The 18919-nt window shown below is 42.2% G+C and overlaps 1 protein-coding gene across 13 annotated transcripts in view; it reads left to right on the forward strand.

Annotated features, from left to right (window-relative positions):
• Positions 1–18919, forward strand: part of adgrb2 (adhesion G protein-coupled receptor B2) — a 583915-nt gene that overhangs the window by 262400 nt on the left and 302596 nt on the right. For 12 of the 13 annotated variants that reach the window (XM_030063542.1, XM_030063551.1, XM_030063555.1 and 9 more), the window contains exons 3-4: positions 7836–7911; positions 9605–9804. The exons of the other annotated variant lie outside the window; for it this stretch is intronic. The gene's annotated coding sequence lies outside the window, so the exon portion shown is untranslated. The remainder of the gene's footprint in view (positions 1–7835; positions 7912–9604; positions 9805–18919) is intronic. 13 annotated transcript variants of the gene reach the window in all.

Below are 18919 nucleotides of genomic sequence, written 5' to 3' on the forward strand. Positions count from 1 at the left end.
GCCCTAAGCAGGCCCATGCATAATTCATGTTCATTTACACAACCTCATATCCATGTACGGCTTTTCTCCTTATCTAGGGTTCATCACACTTTCGCTGCTGCTGTCGGCACAGTGAAGGAACCAGAGCGCATTGTACTGACACACACAGGCATACTTATACACATAAGACCAGGATCAGATACTGGGGAAATATAAAGGACAGAGAGCGAGAGCATCTGAAACCAGTGGATTAAATGCTGTGTCTGAGTCCATGTGTGCAGTTGTGTATGTGTGTCTGTGTGTGTTTGTGTGTGACAAGGGGATAAGAGCAAGCTATGCCTGTCAGAATAATGTGTTTAATGTCAAAATGGAACAGAATAAAACCACCTCAGAGACTAGCTCCATTAATTACTCTCTTCTCCCCGCGCACCGCGAGTTTGTGCGACTGTGCGTGTGTGTTTGTGTGTAAGCTCTGCTAGCAGTGATGCGTGTAAGGTATTTAGAGGAAAAACAGCATTGATAATTCATTACGCCACGCTGACATATTCAGCTCAAAGGACAGAGGCAGGTTACAAGAATCTTGAGATTTAAAAAAGAAACGGCAGCTTGTACTTCTTACTGTAGTGTGAAATGGCTTGATAACCTCTCCTTTTATGCAAGCAGTTCCTCCTTCCTGCTGCACAGCACGTCACCAAAGTTATGGCAGTGCATTTAATGGTTGTTTGGCGCCGCTCCGATTTGTATTCTTCCCTCGGTTTGTTTGATCGTCTGGAGCCACACACAGAGACAACAGGCAAAAAGAGCTCTGAAAATTTCCCCTCAGTTAAAGACAGTATCTTTTCGCTGTGATTTCTAGGAAAGCGACGCTGTTGAGAAAGCCACAGGAAACTCCCACATGAACAGAGGGCACTTGATGCAAGTGTGTGTGTGTGCATTCCCTTACACACGTTCCCTACTCACCTTTGGTCGTCAAGGCAACATCCAGCCCACTTCCCCCCTCTCTATTCGGCGGTGGAAATCAGAGATCCGACCAACCGCTGTCTTCCTCCCCCTCTCTCCACCTTCTCCTTCCCCTCTGACACAATTGCACCCTCCCTCCATCGCGACTCCCATATCCCGCTCTCTCCCCAAGGCACATGAAACCTTAAATGGAGGTTTAATGAAATCTCTGGGATTGTCCCATGGCTTGATCACTCAGGCTCTTCTCACGAGGGGTGGTCCCCCCCTCCTCCTTCAGAGTGCCGGAAACAGGGAACACAGCCTCTAATTGCAGAGCCTCGGGACAAGCAAGAGAAAGACAGGAGGGAGGTGGGGGACAAAGAGAGAGAGGATGAGAAGGGAAGATAAGGAAACAAATCTAAAAAAAAAAGGAGTGGGAGAGGATAAAAAAGAAAGACCAACAGATGTTTGCAAAGGTCACATGTGACACGCAGAGGCACACTCACACACGAATATGCACACACACAAGTGCACCGTTAGACAACTGCAATTCGTGGTTCTGGCGACTTGCCCCCTGTGGTACGGATTGTTAAAATGAATATTTAATTAGTATGCATTTAATTAGCACACTGACAGTAGGCGGTGCTGCTGTGGATCATTGAGGTTCTGGTAATTGGAGTCCTCCAGAGGAGCTGGAAACACACACCTCTCCTGTGTGTGTGTATGTGTGTGTGTATTTGTATGCATACGTGTGCACGTGCAATCTCGAGTAGGATCAGTTCTGCAGGCCACAAGCCATGTGCGGCACAGGCAACACTGCACTGCCGTTCTAATTGTTGATTATCACAAGGCACACACAACAAAAGAAAAATGATAATGAGTAAATAAAGTTTATTTTTAAAGTCAGACTTGTTGAAACATTGCTGCTAATGAACTATTGCTACTGTTCTGCATTCTAAATTGAGCAAAAGCCAATTGTTTCCAGAGAAAAATCCAAAAGCAGTTTCAGTAGTCAGCCATCACATATTACGCCAATGTTTTTGTTTTATTTATTTATTTATTTATTTATTGCAGCCAGAGCAACCCAAAATGTTGAAAAATTAAATTTGTATTTAACTGCATTGCGTGGCTTTTAATTGGATTGGTTTTAATCTTTTGGCAGTCTTTTAACTGTAATTTTGAATCTAATTAATTCTGGTTTTCACTGTTTAATCTCAAATTGAATCTCAATTTCCAGTTTTGCATCCCGCTAAGTAACAACAAGGGTGAGAATTAATATATGTAAAATCAGCTTAATCCTTGATCAGTGGTGTGTACATAGGCTTTATCTGATGATTATAGTGTCCTTTTATCATTGATCTGCTTTTGAGTAGCTCAGTCCTGTACATTTCTCTTGGGCATGTGGGCCGACTGGGGGGACGCACAGAGAAAAGGAGGCACTGTCTCTGTCCATGGTGCTGAAACACACACTCACTCACCAGTCAGTGGTAACACCAGTGGCCCAATTTTTCAGTTTATCAGTTTATCCACAATTTCTGGCATGTATGTATCAAGCATTTAATGCATCACACAAATGATTGAATGCTGTCAGTGATGGACATTATAATCACTAACACTGTGAGGACACAGAGAGGAAAGCTTCCATTTCTAGTGTCAAAATGCAAAGTATGGGTCTGTGCTAGTGATACTGAATGAGGGATTTACTTTTATAACACGTGTGTGAATTAAGCAGTGGTTATCAATGTTTAAAGTGATAGGAAACTAAAATATGTAATTGAACACTGACATGTTTTTATTTTGACCACTGGTTGTGGGAAACATCATGAAACTGAGAACTGGAGGTCGTCGCTATGCAGAAAGATGCCTGACAGTTGAGTCGAACCAGCACTTTTACTGGGGAAGAAAACCTATTTTCACATGTAAGAGTTGAGCAATCCGCTCAGAACACAACCTCATTTTTTTACTCCTCTCACCCCTGTTTTGATTGACTCTTCAACTGCTCCAGTTATCCTCCACTAGGCTCAGCAAATGATAGTAGCAGTAAAGATCAATTTATACTTTCATGTCAAAAAGCCATGATAGCGCAGCCATAGGTTTCTGTGGCTCCTGTGTTGCCCACAAGAGGCTGCCGAAGTAAAAAATAGATATTTGTTATATGCCAAACAAGACAGGACCTTTTACAAAAAGATTGCTGAAATGACCATAAAGCGCATAATGTGTTAATATTAGATCATACATGTCCAGGTAATGCAATCTCTTCTGAAATTCACAATATCTTGCATTTGGAAACCCCTAAAATATTCTCCAGGTAATTAAAGCTGACCTCCTCCTGCTCTCTTGATGATTGGAGGCAGCGTATGCTAGGCTAACCTCGCTGCTCATCAAAGTGCAGCATCTGTTCAGGCCCATAGCTATATTAGTGTTTTCCCTCTCTGTCCCATTGGTGCCGACTTTAATTAGTAGAGCCAGGAGAAAGAGATGACTTACCTGCCAACCTCAGTAAACATTATTATTCTTTTGAGCTTTGTTATTTTATCCTCTGTCCAAACACTTGACTCTAATATGTGTCTAAGGAGTAAGTGTGTGTATGTGTGTGTGTGTGTGAGGGTGTGTGCTCATGGAGTTATTATTGGCTTAATCAGCAGCAAGAGGAAGATGTGTTGTGAATATATGCCCACGCACATCGCACTCCTCACATATATATGCCAGACAAACATACACATTCACTCATGCATAAACACACGTCTTACAACACAATGGGATGCCAGAGTGTTTGCAGTTACTAAACTACGGGTAGCGGGCCAGAGACAACAGAAACAGCACGCAATGAAAGCTAATCAAAGATTTATTTGGCTAGGTAATTTACATTTGATTACTGCTGTGATGTCCTGCATTAAGGATGATTTCTGAAGTTTCACCTGTTATTTTTCCAACAGACTAGGGTGCCTTCCTCTTGTTATTCAGTCCGTGTGAATGATGCCATCTGCTCATCATCATTTAAATGTTTTTGTCTGAGCCAATTATGTTCATTGAGAATGCGAGACAAATCTGAGGGCATGCTGTGTGCCAGCGACCATGTTATGTCCTGGGCTAACCTCTAGAGTTATAGGTGCACACACACAACCAGACACACACACGCCTGCTAATGCATGTGCATTAAGTGCCAAATCAGTCCCTGTTTTTTTTTACTCTCGATTAAATAAATCAAAAGGAAGCATTTCTTGTGTATTATTCATCAACGTAAATAACACAGTCATCAGTACAGGTGATTAATATTAGGTTATGCAACTTCCTGCGCTCAAGCTATCACTCTCTCTCTCTGAACACACACGCCAAACACAAACACAAAGACATCAGCAGTATTTGGATGTGGTATCAGGCTGCTTGCTTAAGATGTGGAGCAGTGTAACGTCACTGAGATCGGTAGCCAGGATAGATTTCATTAAGATAAAGCTTCTCCACTGCCTGGTGAGGTAAATGTATTTCAGGTGATAAAAAAAAGAGCAAATCTTGTTCTCAAAAGTGCTTGCTTGCCTTAGAATTTGAATGAGAATAGAGCACACTCCATAGCTGTGAGGTATGTATGTGATTGTCAGTGTGTGTGCCTCCTTGTATTCCTGTGGGTGTGTCCATTCCTCCCTCTGCTTCTCGGTATGCATGTGAATGTGTGTGTGTGTGTGTTTCTGTCTTCATGTGTACATTTCAGGGAGGAGCATTGTGATGGGATGCTGGCCATTGGTGAATAATACTCCATTTTATGACTCACAGTATGATGATGCGTTTCTCCCTCTGCTCCACACAATGCAGCACAAAGCCCTCCCACACTGACCTTTACCTCCACAACACTTGAGTCAGGAAACTTTTTCAACTTTGCTGTACTTTGAACTGCTGTGTTATCTTTATTTGTAGTTGTTTTGATTCATCTCCGGGCAAGATGACAGGGCTTGGGTAAAATCATCAGGGCCTGTGAGTGAGTTATCATATTGTTGGTCTGAGGCTAGGCTTCTGCCCTGGTGTGTACCTTGTCCAGTGATGCTCAATGCAGTCTTCTGGATGGTATAACAACTGAACAAATTAGATTATTTATTTATTTTTTTCGTTTAAACAGCGGTTTACACAGCATTCTCACTCCAAGGGTGTCAAATACCACAGCTTGGTCACGGCCTTCAGCAGGTGATACTAACATAAAAGACACCCATTAGAAGCTAAAGACACTCTTTGGCATCAGTATGAGACGCCGGGATGGTGATGTAGTATAATGCCGGGAATGTCCACCTTGCAGTCTCTTGCGAATGAAGTCTCCAATTTTTTGCTTTAGTTGAAATTTCTCAATTCGAACTTGAATATGCAAATTACACAAATTCCTCTTTCTCATGTCATTAACAATGTATAAATTTCTGTCATTCTTGTCGCCCTTTGCAAATTCGCATCTTTGCATTGACTTTGTATGTAATCGCACTTCGTGAAATAGTAAAGAGCGAAAAAGTCCACCAGGATAGGCAGTTGAGGTGGATGGTGGGCGTGAACGCAACAGGACTTTCACCCATGAGATCCAAGTTGGATTTCTGCTTCCAGCAAGACTTTTCCTATGTGACTAAGACCATGTCTAGTTTCTGTTTTGTTGACTAAACCTAAGCTTTCCCTCACCTTAACCAAGTGGTTTTGTTGCTGAAATATAACCACACTGGCACGTGATAAAAGCAAGAAAGCCCAGTGGGTCTCATGCCTTTTAGTATCAGTATCAGATGTGAAAGGGGCAGTATTGGACGACCCGGGAGTGGGAATGTGTTGATGTGGGTGGTGGCTGGGGGTGCAAATGCAGTGCACATGGTTTACTGGCCTGGAGTGATCCAATCAGAACATGACTTCAGTTTTTATTCCTGCCACCCCCACTTTATTGACACTTCAACTGCAACTGTCAGCTTGTTAGCACATTATAGCTCACAAGCTGGCAGTTAGGAGTATATCAGAAGACATGAGTGCTAGCAGACGTCTAAATATTTTAGTTTTAGTTAGCAATGGCGTCAGTCATGGACTTTCTCACATCAAGTCTCCAAAGTGTATGCTTTTAGCAAGTGATCTGAACAGCAATGCTAACTATGAAAACATTTGCTATGAAATTGTATCATATTGTTGCAGAATAAGTTCCAACAAGCAACATACTTTCAGTGCATTTGTTTGGTCTTACCAGCGTCATGACAATCATCTACAGGGAACTAAACCTCACCCAGCCTTGCTGGAATGTATTACTGTAGAAAATGAAGTCTCTAAAACTCCATATTATTACAGTTCGTGACTTTAAGGAACTTTCAAATCTTGTTGGATGTTCAAGATAGAACTCAAGAATAATTCTAAATAAGAAAAAAATGCCCATTTTAAACTGGGTTTACCATCCCTTTAACAACTTCCAAGCTGCCAGTCCAATATGTTTAGTGATGATGTTCCATGGTTAGCAGTAGAAGACTGTGATTGCACTGGGCAGCTCCCAAGTATGAATGTCTGTTACTGAATAATCCTGAGGCAATTCAGCAGACATTTTGACACCAAATGTTGATCTAACAGCTTGCACCAACATTGGAGCCTGTGTAAATATAGCATTAAACTTGAGGCAGCATCAATAGTTGCCAACTGCATCATTTTCCTGAAATCACAAGATAAATATCTATTTTTTGATATGATATTTTTACCGTGCTGTAATATCATATTGTGGTTGTTTTGTGCTCTCTTGAGCTGATGTTGAACCTGCAGGTCACATAAATCTAAGGGGATGGATTTTACCACCTATGCATCACCCTCCATCATATTCCTGCTAGGAAGGGATTGTTGAACATGCTCAAGGGAAAAAAAAAAAAAGATGAAGACCAGAGAGAGGAAGAGACGGTAAGAGACAGAGAGGTGTGGGCATAGGGGAAAGCAGAGGGAGAGCGGGGTGGAAAGAGCGAGACATCCGGGGTGTAGGGACAGCCTTGTGGGCCTGAGTCTGCCAGTGTTCGGGGAGCGAGGGCAGCTGCGCAACAGAACCAGAGCACTGAAGCTGAACTAACGAGAAAGTAATGGCCCTCCATCAAGCACTCGAGCCGTTATACACACTCACACACACACACACATATACACACGCAATACACTTTGTACACACACATACACACTGACACTTAAATTCAGTCCAAGTTGTAGAACCAGTACCTGGAACATCTACCTGGACCATATGCACTACAAATGATACATGCAAATGCCCAAGATCATATTGCATCCTTGATGTTGATCTACCTGGTAGCATATGCCTTGTTGAGATAACACTTGCAATATTTGAATTGCCAGAAAGACTTCAGAATGATTTAAAAAGCTTGGCAAAAGAAAAAGGAAATGTCCAGATATCCTAATTGGATTGCAATATCGCCTCATATTTTTCAACATGAAAGCAACTATTAGAGAAGTCCTGTGCACGCAGGCTATTGCAGCCTAACTAGTGCAGGTTTGTTTAAGCTCCATGTTGAACTATTTTTGTTTGATCTCTGTGGGAGTTCATCCAGCACATTTATCGTGTTTTTTTTTTTTTTCTTTCTTTCGCTTTCTTTTTTAAAAATTTCATACGTTGTTTGTTTCTAATTCCCATTTCAGTCCACATGGGGTTCAACTGAAAAAGCTAAAAACAATAGGAGCCAGGATAAATCAGTTATGGAGAAAAATCAACTTTATTTGGATTTTGGAAAGCTGGGTAGACACCTTTCTGCTGCTGAGTCAGCTAATGCTACATTTGTTTAAACTCAGATCTTGGAATTTCTGTCTAGCAAATTTCCTGCAACAACATGACATTTCCAGTGTCAGCTCACGAAAAAGGGCCATTCATGTCTTTGATATTTCCTGTAGAGAAAAATTCAGAGTTGTGATGTGAGTTGTGATCATTTGTTTATCCCAAGGTGACGCAGTGAAGACCAAGTTGTCACAAGTCAAAAATTTACAAGATGGAGCATCAGCCAACTTAACAGCCGAGTGGTGAGAATGTGTAAAAATAATGTATTATTGTAAATTCTGTATACAATGTGTCAGGAAGCACCTTAAAAACAAAAGATTAGGCTGGTTACTGCATTAGGCCACCCAGCCAAAAGATTCGGCTTACTTGTGCAGTCCATTCTCAGTCCCAGGCTGCAGCTTGGTCACACCCCTTTCACTTCCGATACCAACACGACAGATACCCATTAGAAGCCAGAGGCATAGTTTGGCATCAGTATTAGATTTGGGGAATGGTGACGCAGTGTAAATAGTAAGGAAGTCCACCAAGAGATATGGTCGGGGTGGATTGCAGGCGTGTAAGCTTCAGGCCACATGCAACAACCGAGTTTGAGTCCCGTCTACCACAAGACCTTTCATGTGTTACAAAACCATGTCCAGTTTCTGTTTTGTTGCCTCACCCTAACCTTAATCAAGTTATTTTGTTTCCATAACCTAACCACATGACACTGACACATAGTAGCACAGTGTGTCTGTGTAAGGTAATTTAAAAATCTTCTGATACAATGGCCTAACACCTATGTGTTTTCACACAAGCCTTCATCACCTGTATGCCGACTGTCTGACTAACACTAATGAACTCGCTTTCCTCACATTGTTTAGTTTTTGTAAAGCACTGGTTGCAGCCAGTTTTGGATAAACAATTTCAAGTTTCCCATTTTCAAAAAGGAGCTTTACAATTTTTTAGTCTGAAAATGAGTGTCTTGTCAGGTTGTGCTGAAGGCTCTCAGGAACCTGCAGCAGTGGTTAAGTTTCTCAGCAGTGAGAATGTGCTTTGCACAGCTATAAATCATGAGTATTTAAGCTCGAGTTGAAAAACACCAAAGCTATCCTTCAAAGAAAACCATCAAAGTAGTTACAGTAATGGTAACGATAAAGATATACATGATAAGAAGATATACATATGCACATACTGAAATTAATGAAGCTGTCTGAATGCGACCATTAAATTGCACCTAAATGAAAGACATTACAGTCTCACACCCACAGAGCATTTGCACAATTTGCACACAATTTGCTACATGCCATCCCTTCTCTACCTTGCCTTTCATGTCTGTCTCTACTGTCACTATCAAATAAAGCATAAAATACTAAAAAGCTCTTTAAATACACATTGCCATAACCACAGGCTGCATATGCACAAAATGCTTGTGGAAATGCATAAATGGGGAAGAGAGGAGTAGCAAAAAGGCAAAGTTATGTAAGTTGTCATCACAAGCATCAACTATTCAAAATGCCTTTATGTGATAATGTTTTTTTTTTCCTGCATCATGGCCATCCCATTAAAGTAGATATCACAGGGCCATAGTACACAGCAAAACAGACAGCACCAGCCTCTTGTACTCAGTGAAAGCTCAGTGATACAGAGTGGCTGTGTGTTAAACTTTACCACACTGTAAGCATTTAATTAGGACATTCTCAACGGCACTACCACACTTTAGCACTGCCAATCTGGCTAATGGTGAGAGATGAGAGCTAATGGTTTTTAACACACACACACGCATGCTTACCCCCGTGCACATACACACTAACGCACACATTGACGCTCACACACATACTCAATACTGCTTTCCAAGTCTAACAACCACTGCAATGCCAGCCTGATTCAATTAGAGAAGGATTAAGTGGGACCATTGAAAGAAAGGCATGGGCGTGATATTAAACATTACTCATGTAGGTGCTGAGAGGGGAGTGTCCAGGATCAGAGAGCAGGGGGGGAACACCCAGTCTCCCGACCTCGCTGGCGTCACATTGGTTGACACGTCTGTCCTGCAGTAGCGAGATCCCTGGCAGCTCATTGGGTCCTAAATGATGTGACACAACCTGGCAGGACCTGGCCACACAAGCCCTTATCTGTCCTGAAACAGAAACATACAGGTACACACCCCTTCTCTCAGACACTCACACACACTCACACACACACACAAAGACATTGCCATCAATTATGAACTAACCAACAGGCACATGCCCTTGCAATTTAGTCGGTGCTTTTTTTTGAGCAAACAGTGATGACAAAATCTGACTAAAACACGGTGAGAAAACGAGAACTAAACCTCAAAGTGAGTTCTTTGTAGAGAAGGCTGATGACAATGTAACAAAACAAAAGCATGAGTCATTCAATCAAGTCTGTTTTCATACAGAATGAATTCAAGTTCACATTGTATACAGCACATTTCAACCCTATCACCTAATATGCTTTCCCTGTGACTGCATACTCAAGTCCCGGCACCAAATAGAGGCTCAACTTTTCATAAATCTATAATTGTTTAAAGGGTGGAGCTCAGAGAGTATAATTTGTAATACAAGCAAACAAGAAAGCTTTTGGCCCACAGATAGAAAGATTAAATCATGACTAAATAAATTGACACTAAAGTAATACAACTGATCTGACTGAGCTTCGTCACACCATGACAAAAGACTGAAATGACTAAATCCAAAAATGTGTGTCAGAATTAACACTGACACATACACATGCAGACACACACATAAAAAATACATGCACACAAGTGAACATGCACAGTACTTGTGCAAGCATTTGCGTACATGGAAGCAGCAGCTCTCATGTTCGTACACTGTCAGGCTGATTAACTAATGACTCAGGGCCTTAAAGGCTGGAGATGCTACTTGCCATATAATGGAGTCCAGCCTTCACATTCTGCACTGCTTTAAAAGGCTGATAGATAAATAAATAACTAGTGAGTAGCACATAAGATGTGGAATTTATTGCCCGTCCACCTAATTAAATGGCTAAAGATATATAGAGGCAGGAGAGAGTGAGAGTAAGATGAGGGGGCGAAAGGAAAAACACAAGAGAAGCAGAGCGCTGCGTCCGACAAATTTCACCCGCCCCCACCCTCGTCTTTCCAAAACGACACACACTTCACTGTGACAAGTGGCTGAGCTTGTGAGGACTGTGGGCGCGTGTCTCTCTGTGTGTGTGTGTGTGTGCGCGCGTGAGAGTTTGTGCATGAATGTGTGTCTGCGTGTGAGTGACTGACTGCAGATTTGCATGATAGTGCTTGTCTGCCTGTGAAAGAGGACTTCATGGAAAAGTGCTTTGTGAATTTTAATAAAGCATAACTCTCTCAACTCGCATGCACAAAAGGCATTTATTAATCCATGACTTATCAATATTCAAAGCATCTCCAACAGGCCTTTTTACTAACGGGGAGAAAAAAATAAATAAAATTATGGAGCAGTGTTCTGCTAAATGGGCTAGAAATTGCTTGTTAGGCATTTTGCTGGTGATTTGTTTGTCACTTGACCATTGCTGATGCGCAAGCGGATTCCCAGGTGGCGAAGCCTGTTACACTCAAAATCGTTTTCTCCAATTAGGCGACACTATAGTAGGGGTGCGTCCAACTCATTTAGTCTTAATTCCTCCTCAAACAGTAGTGGTGATTGGACAGATTGCTTCCAAGGTTACTTTAAGCCGAGGTATGACTGATTCAATTTGTTTTTTTTTTTGTTTTTTTTCCATCTATCCAATCCTGTTGCTTTAACCCAAATAGAGGTGTTAAAATGCAAAAAGGTGACCGACATCAGTTTGAGGAGGGGGTGTAGACATGTAAATTGTTAATTAGGGACAAGGAGACAATGCCACAGGGCCCGGCTGGTGAAAAAGGCAATCCCACTTCCATTAGGCCACCCTCGTCTCTCCTGCAGACAAACAGCCGTCCTATCACTGTGCTCCTGTTAGTGTCTAATTTAAAAAGAGGTATTACGTTCAACTGTTTACCAGCATGATTGGGACCAGAAGGCTTTGTCTTGCACTCATTTCTGCTAGGCTTCTCTCTGCCTCTCTCTCTGTGGGCTAGACCTTTAGCCAACCTTTCTTTCACTTCCATCTCTCACACTTCAGCCAAATAACAGCTGAATTTGGTCCAAAAGATAGCACAGGCTCTCTCTCTGTGTGTGTGTGTGTGTGTGTGTGTGTGTGTGTGGTTGTTGGCCACCCAGGCAAGCCTAGCGGGACGCTGAGCTATGTCATGTCATAAAGGACTGAGGGGAACGGGGCGGGAAGGGTGATGTACCAGCGGATGAGCTTTGACGTGGATGCTGACTGACCCACTGGCAAACAAAGTTGAGTGAAGAGCAGAAAAATATTGACGTCCAGCTTTTCCCCACATGACGTTAGCCTGCTGTGATGATCACCGTCAGAACTGCTTTCTGTCTGTCTGCCCGTCTGCCTTTCATCTCGGCAGACATCTCAGCCGTGGGAGGGTGGAGAGAGAGCGAGAGAGCGCACATGAGATGAAATGATGTCGACCCGGGAGACAGCTCTGATGTTTCTTTGTGAGCAGCCGCACCCACCTGTAGACTCAGACTGGAACAGACAGTGCTGGATTTTATAGACACAAAAATATACCGTGCACACTCCCACGCCCATGCATGTACGCCTAATGGATGACACCCAAATTCTTCCAAGAGCCGCGAAACGTGTCCATGTTTGCCATGTTTAATGTTCATTCAGTCAAAAAAAACACATCTTGAAATTTGTATGCATCATTGTAGTGAAGGTGATGACTAGGAAGAATCGGAGGGTATTGGAAATTCACAAATCACAATATCATCATTACCTCATCAGCACAAATATCTGGCCCTCCTTGTTATCTACATTTCAAACTCTAACCCAGTGCCAGTTCCCAGGTAAAGAATGCCGGTGGGAGAATAAAAGACATGTCACTCTTTGCCCATTATGGATCCCGCAGAATTTCAGCTTGCTGTGTCTCGTCAGATGATGCAGCATCCTCTGATCTCTCTTGCTCTTCATCTTCTTTCAACAAGCGCACAATCCCTGATAAGCTGCGAACTGATTAGGAGAGCTTACCTTAGTTGGGGCCTTTGTGACAAGTGGCAGCGTAAAGCAGACCTACTTGTTTCGATTACACAGTCACTAATAAGCGCGCTCATGTACATGATTTGTTATTTCGGCATATTTGACTGTGCAGTATCGATCAATGCTAAGAAACCCAAAACTGTGCTATAGCTTTTCTGTATCTTGGTGGGAAATGCTCTTTGAGATTGACCATACCAAATAGCATAATTTAACCATTCTGTTCTGCATTCACGTCAAACACTGTTTTTATATTTATTCATTTTTTTATTTGCTAAATTCGGTATCAGAACCCAGCATCCTGACATGAAGGTTTCCTGCTCTGCCAGGCTTATTTTTATCCAAGCCACTGGTTGCAACTAAAAGTAAGATCACTGATTCCAGATGCTCACCACAGTGTGCATTTCAAGAATTCATTTGCAAACATAAATAAATGCCAGTCCTTAAAAATGAACTGGCTGTTGGGTGTAATGTTTAACATTACATCAGCTTCTGAATCAACATTTTGTCACAAAATATTGCCTGTGCATTGCCTGCTTGCCCTTTAATCTATATTACCTGGATAAAAAAAACAAAACAAAAAACAAAACAAAAAAAAAACATGTTTTATAGAAGTAAATACAAGTAGACGTATGTTTTTGCAGGCTAACTCTTCATATTATCAACACATATTGAAGCATGCTGTAAAAAAATAAATAAAAAACACAATTAAAAAAATAAATTCAACTAATTAAACTGAACTCACATACAGGGAGCTATCTAAATCTAAACTCATCAATCAACTAAGGCTGACATCACCTACCAGGCACCCTACTTTTCACTATCAGAGGTCAGGCCTCACAGAGGTTTGGGTTTTGGGTTCAGTTCCTCTCCCAGAGTCGACAACAATGAATGACTTTGTCTCGGCAATCATCATGTTCAGACCACCATGCGTTGATGAAAAATGCCTGCGCAGTTGGAACATGCCTTAAATTTTGAAAGTCACGCTTCATTTTTCACTTTCCATTCGCAAACATGTAAATGACTCAAGATGAGTCATAGTGATAATATTCGCCAGGGTTGCTACTGGTTAATTGCTCTATGAATTACAAAGCAGAACTCACCGCAGCTCGTGAGGAATTATTGACATGTATAAAGGATGCAGACGGTTCTGCTCCCATAACAATTAGTGGAACACATGAGCTGTATATGGCAATGTTTAGTTTTGCTGGCCCCTCTGCCGTGTCCAGCAGGCTCTGTAAATTGCCTGGGTAAATTTGGCCAATGTGTCAACGTGTCAGTGGTCTTAATCGAACAGTTGCTGGGCCATGCCTGGGGTGTTTGAACAGAAGGAGAAGGAGACAGAGAGGAAGAGGAGGGGGGTGAGAGAGATGGAGGGAAGAGTGAGGTTGGCAGGCAGAAGGAGAGAGTGGTTAAGGGAGGGTGCTGTTGTACAACAGTAGCATATTTACCATCTTTATTGTCCTTATCTATTCAGTAAACAAATGCTTAGCACGCACATAAAACTTGGTAATGTATATTCTTGTGCACACACACACACACACACACACACACACACATTAATCAAACCAAGAGACATCTACACCTTAAACTAATGTTAAAATTCCTATCTAATCTGCGAGGTTCAAAGGCTCAGTCGGGAAGGGTTCATTAGGGGACGTGAGCTAAACAGCAGATTAATAGTGAAAGATCTGATCATAGATGGGCTGATAGGATGAGAGTCCCCATGAAAGAGGAACAGATCAAGCAGCCAGCAGAAGGAAAATCCACTTCAATAAATGCCTTTTTGGGTTTCTGAACAATGGCCAACATGTAGCGTATCTTCAACAGTCAGCCTCCCTGGTGCGTGCACTGCTCATGTAATTGGGCAACTGAAATAGATGAGGATCATAGCTTGAAATTAGAAACGCATACGTGCTTCGGCTCAAGTTTAATAGAGGCAAAATCTGCAAGTAGTAGGTCACAGGTTTGAATCCACAAAGGACAATCGATATGTGTTTGCAATCCTCAATCTATCAAGTCTCCATCCTTTATATGCATTCTCTCAGTCGTCTTGCCATGTGTCATTAAAAATGTCATGCATAGCCTGTTTGTTGAGGTACCCAAAGTAAGTGAGGTACCCAAGTGAACATATTTGAATTTGTTTACATCCCAAGCTTTTTCACCCAAACACACTGATGATGCCTAATGAACATGCTGCATGTGTGCCCTATCTTAAAAGACATTGCAGAGCCTTATTTTGGATTAATTTATAAGTTTTATTGTTTACTTCAGTGTGTGTAATATACCACCCCGATGCACATGGGATACTGTGAACAAAACGGGTCCTGGTTTTCCTAGAGTGCATGATGGTGCCACAAGTGTCCTCGAAATACATTGGCTACTAATTTGGACTGCAACTATTTTTTTTTTTTTTTGTAACAGATAGTGCCATTTTTCTCACATTAAATCAGGTTTGAAACATCCAGGCTTTGATGCCAGATTCCCCAGACAATATCATATTTCATCTGCCGATCCAAATCTCTGTGACCTGCTGTAGCGAGACACAGGTGCTGCTGCTCCCTTCATCACACAATAGCACATGAGCATCCATCCCAAACTCTGGTCACTGCCCACTTACATTTACCCAGGTATTTTTTTTTTTTTTTTTTATAAAATTCCGCCAACACAAATGCAGGAAAGAGACATTTTTGTTTACGTGAGGACCATTATTGTGCGATTTACAACCACTAAATGGCTATTCGAGGCCTAGCTCAGGGAGATTGGATGTGTGTGAATGTGACACTGCCTCAACAAGAGCCTGGAGCACAGTGTCTAAAGGCTTTGGTCTGTTATGACACAAGAACTCCCACCTTCATCCCAAGTGTAACCACATATGACATTATGGTAAACCCCGCCGCAATATCTCTGGTGACATTTTGCTCTGAGATGTGCCACATTGAACTCCATGAATAAATGTAAAGAGCTATCATCCACTTCTTTACCCAGGAAGCAGCACCAGCTCAAATTCCTCCACCTGAATGAGAGTGTCTCCGGGCTTGGAATGCTCTGCAGAGCCAGGAACTGGGATCATTACACCCCATCACAGTGAAGTACAGCCTGACTAACTCCACTCAAACTAACAGCTATGATGACAAATAGATCTGGAGAGGTTCTGGCTCTGATGGATGCAGCAGGATGGTTGAAGTGCTGCATTACAGATCTGTTAATCTGCCCTTCCCTCAGTCTAGCACCGGGGAGATAAATAGAGTGAGATGGAGTGGTCTTATGGATGTTATGTAAAAAAATTAGGTGGGGAATTTGGGAAGATGAATATAAAAGAACAGACAATGGAGAAACAAAAAGAGAAGGCGCCCGTGTGTGTGTCTGCCAGCATCTGTGTGAGTGTGATTTAAAGTATAAAGAGCAGTTTCACCTTGACTGTGCGCTGCTAAAGAGCTTTAAATGACCCTCTTGTTTGGACAAGGCAGCTCATTACAGGAGTTTCCTCCACTGTAGCTGCCTTCCTTTTTCCCTCCCTCTCTCTCGCTTTATCCCTTCATCTCACCGGTCACTCCTCCTGCCCCTCCTTGCTCTCTCTATCTGTCTCTAATGGGTTGTCTGCTCCTCTCACCTCCTCACCTCTGATTGACGGACAGCAGACCTCCCGTTGTCAGGCTTGTTAAGCCCATTAAGGCTGGTAATCACCTGCTGCTACTCAGGTGCTCGGCCGTCTGCACAAACCAGCCAGATAGAGGGTCAGCCGTGTCGCTGGAAAGCACACACGCACACGCACACGCCCATGCCCACACACATACACACATCATGTGTGTAGTCCTAACTCTTTTGGGCCACACATTTTATCTTAAATCAGAAAACATGCCCTGACAGACAGATAAGAACACACATTATAAAGAATACATATTCTACATGACTTCAAAAATGAATACTGCACTGAGCCCAATCTACATTCTGCCTTCTGAGGGCCATAAAAAACAGATATTCTCTTGGCCAGCTAGGGTGTATTAGAAGCTTTCCAGATATTGTAAAGATTTGTTTCTACGCTGGCCAGTCCCTTAACAGGGAGCTCGGCCACTCCTCATCAAGGCATTGCTACAGTCTATTTGTCCTTGTTTTGTTTGTCCAATAACACAATGTGATGGGGATTTTTTTTCTCCCCAATCCCTTTGCCCTACAGTTTAATTAGAAATAAGGCTGTGAACGCTTTTGCATCTTTTGCATTGTTACTCCTTGTCTGTAATTGCCTTTGCAGGTGTTTCCAATGTCCCTGGAAAGTAAAGGGGGTCTGTTGGGGCGCGTTCATTATCCCAACACAGTTTGCAACTGTTTATAATGGCTTGCCTGCACCTGTGCTGTTATTCAGTGATAAGTGACTCAAGAGCATTAGCTGTAATAATGAGCTGTTTCCTTGCTTTACTCTACATTCCCTCCTCTCATCTAGCTCTCTTGCCGTTGCCTCGGTGTGTTTACTTCTACGGAAAGAGTAGGACTTGGTGGTAGCGGCTATGTTGGAGGCAGCAGCTTATCGGTTTTGTTTGTACGATGGAGCAGTAAAGGCACGCCAACCGGTATTGCAACAGATTGGTAACCGCAATTTGTCGTGGGGCCAATGACAGACATTGTGTCCTCATTAAAACTCATTAAAACACAATCCATGTGGTTGAATGTGAGTGAATGAGAATCAGGGTCAAATCACTAATTTCCAAAAGGCATAAATTGACTGTCAAGGGTGAGATAACAAGGCCAGGCATTTGATCAGATCAAGCTTTCCATTATAGTGTGTTTTCTTTTGGTGCTATTAGAGAGCCCATCACGCTCTGCCTCAAAGATAAATCTAAACTCTAAGTGAGAGATGAGAGATTAGTCAGAAGGAGGCCTAATGGACTGCATGCTGCCCATTTTGTGTGTGGTCGTGCGAGTGTGTGAGCTTGTGCGGTCCAATGTGTAAGGGCGGCTTGCACAGTGATTAAAAAATCCAACATATTTGTGCTTGTATCCAAACCTGTTCCATCTGCCCCCTCATATTTTTGTTATAAAACTCCTGTAAATATTCATGAAGATATTCTCTCTTAAAGGGAACACACTCTCAGTAGAGCATTCTTAATATGAAATAGCACATCAATAATTTGCTACAGCAAGTAAAGACCCAGTATGACATGAGGACTAAATGGACATTACATGATGTGCCGCCTGATTAAAATGTAATCAAAGGATCAAACGTCTGAATATCATGGAGTGTCGTCAAATGTTATCAAAGAAAGTGAAAGCATGTGGCGAGCAGCGCGAGACAAAGAGACAGTGGCTTTGATTAAAATGAAAGGGAGGAAGAAAGTAAAGAAATAAAGAAGAACCTTGAGGAAATCAAGCCACTTAGAGAAAAACAAGAACTGATGAGGAGAGGGAAAATTGAAGGTCAGAGCTTCATTTAGACTTCAATCTTCCGCATCGAAAAGGTTGTAGCCGCTACAATTACCTGGCATGCGGAGTGGCCTCGAGAATTACTGGCACCCTCTGAAACTGCAGTTCAAAAAACAGAGAATTGAGAAAGGTGAATTTCATTATCCAGTGGTAATTGCTCAGACCAAAATTTATTTTTCTTGATTTGTAGTTTCTGCTGCTCCTGTAGTGTCATTATTGCTGGCATCTGCCTCTGTAACAAACCTCTGACTGTATGCCCCTGTGTCAGGTGTATACTGTGTCACTGAACATAGCAACATCAAAGTCACACCTACCTCTCTGTTCAGCTGCAGATTTTTTGTATCACCAGACAATAAACACTATTAAACAATTTTCCAAACAGCCTTCCTACACTTTCCTTTGTCAATTATTGCTAGAAATGTTTACGTTACCCTCCAGAGTTCATTTTACCTGCATTTGGTGGGTTTGTGAGTGTAAATGTCAAATCCTGCCTACATCTACATCCAATAAAGTTGTTATAACCTTATTGGAAGTCTGTTTTTGTAGCATGTGTCTTGCACAGAGGCTGAAATTGATCTCTAAAACTTCTGATGGATCCACATTGCCCAAGTTTTGTTGAGTAAACTCTGACATTGGCCCGGTATCTGCCTTCATGGCCATTTATTGACTGAACTCTTGCTCCTGATTCAGAATTGCTTACTCCCTGAGACTTTGAGTCTGACTGAGCTCGAAAGCCCT

Source organism: Myripristis murdjan, chromosome 11 (assembly GCF_902150065.1).
Source record: "Myripristis murdjan chromosome 11, fMyrMur1.1, whole genome shotgun sequence".
In the NCBI taxonomy this organism is placed as follows: Eukaryota; Metazoa; Chordata; class Actinopteri; order Holocentriformes; family Holocentridae; genus Myripristis; species Myripristis murdjan.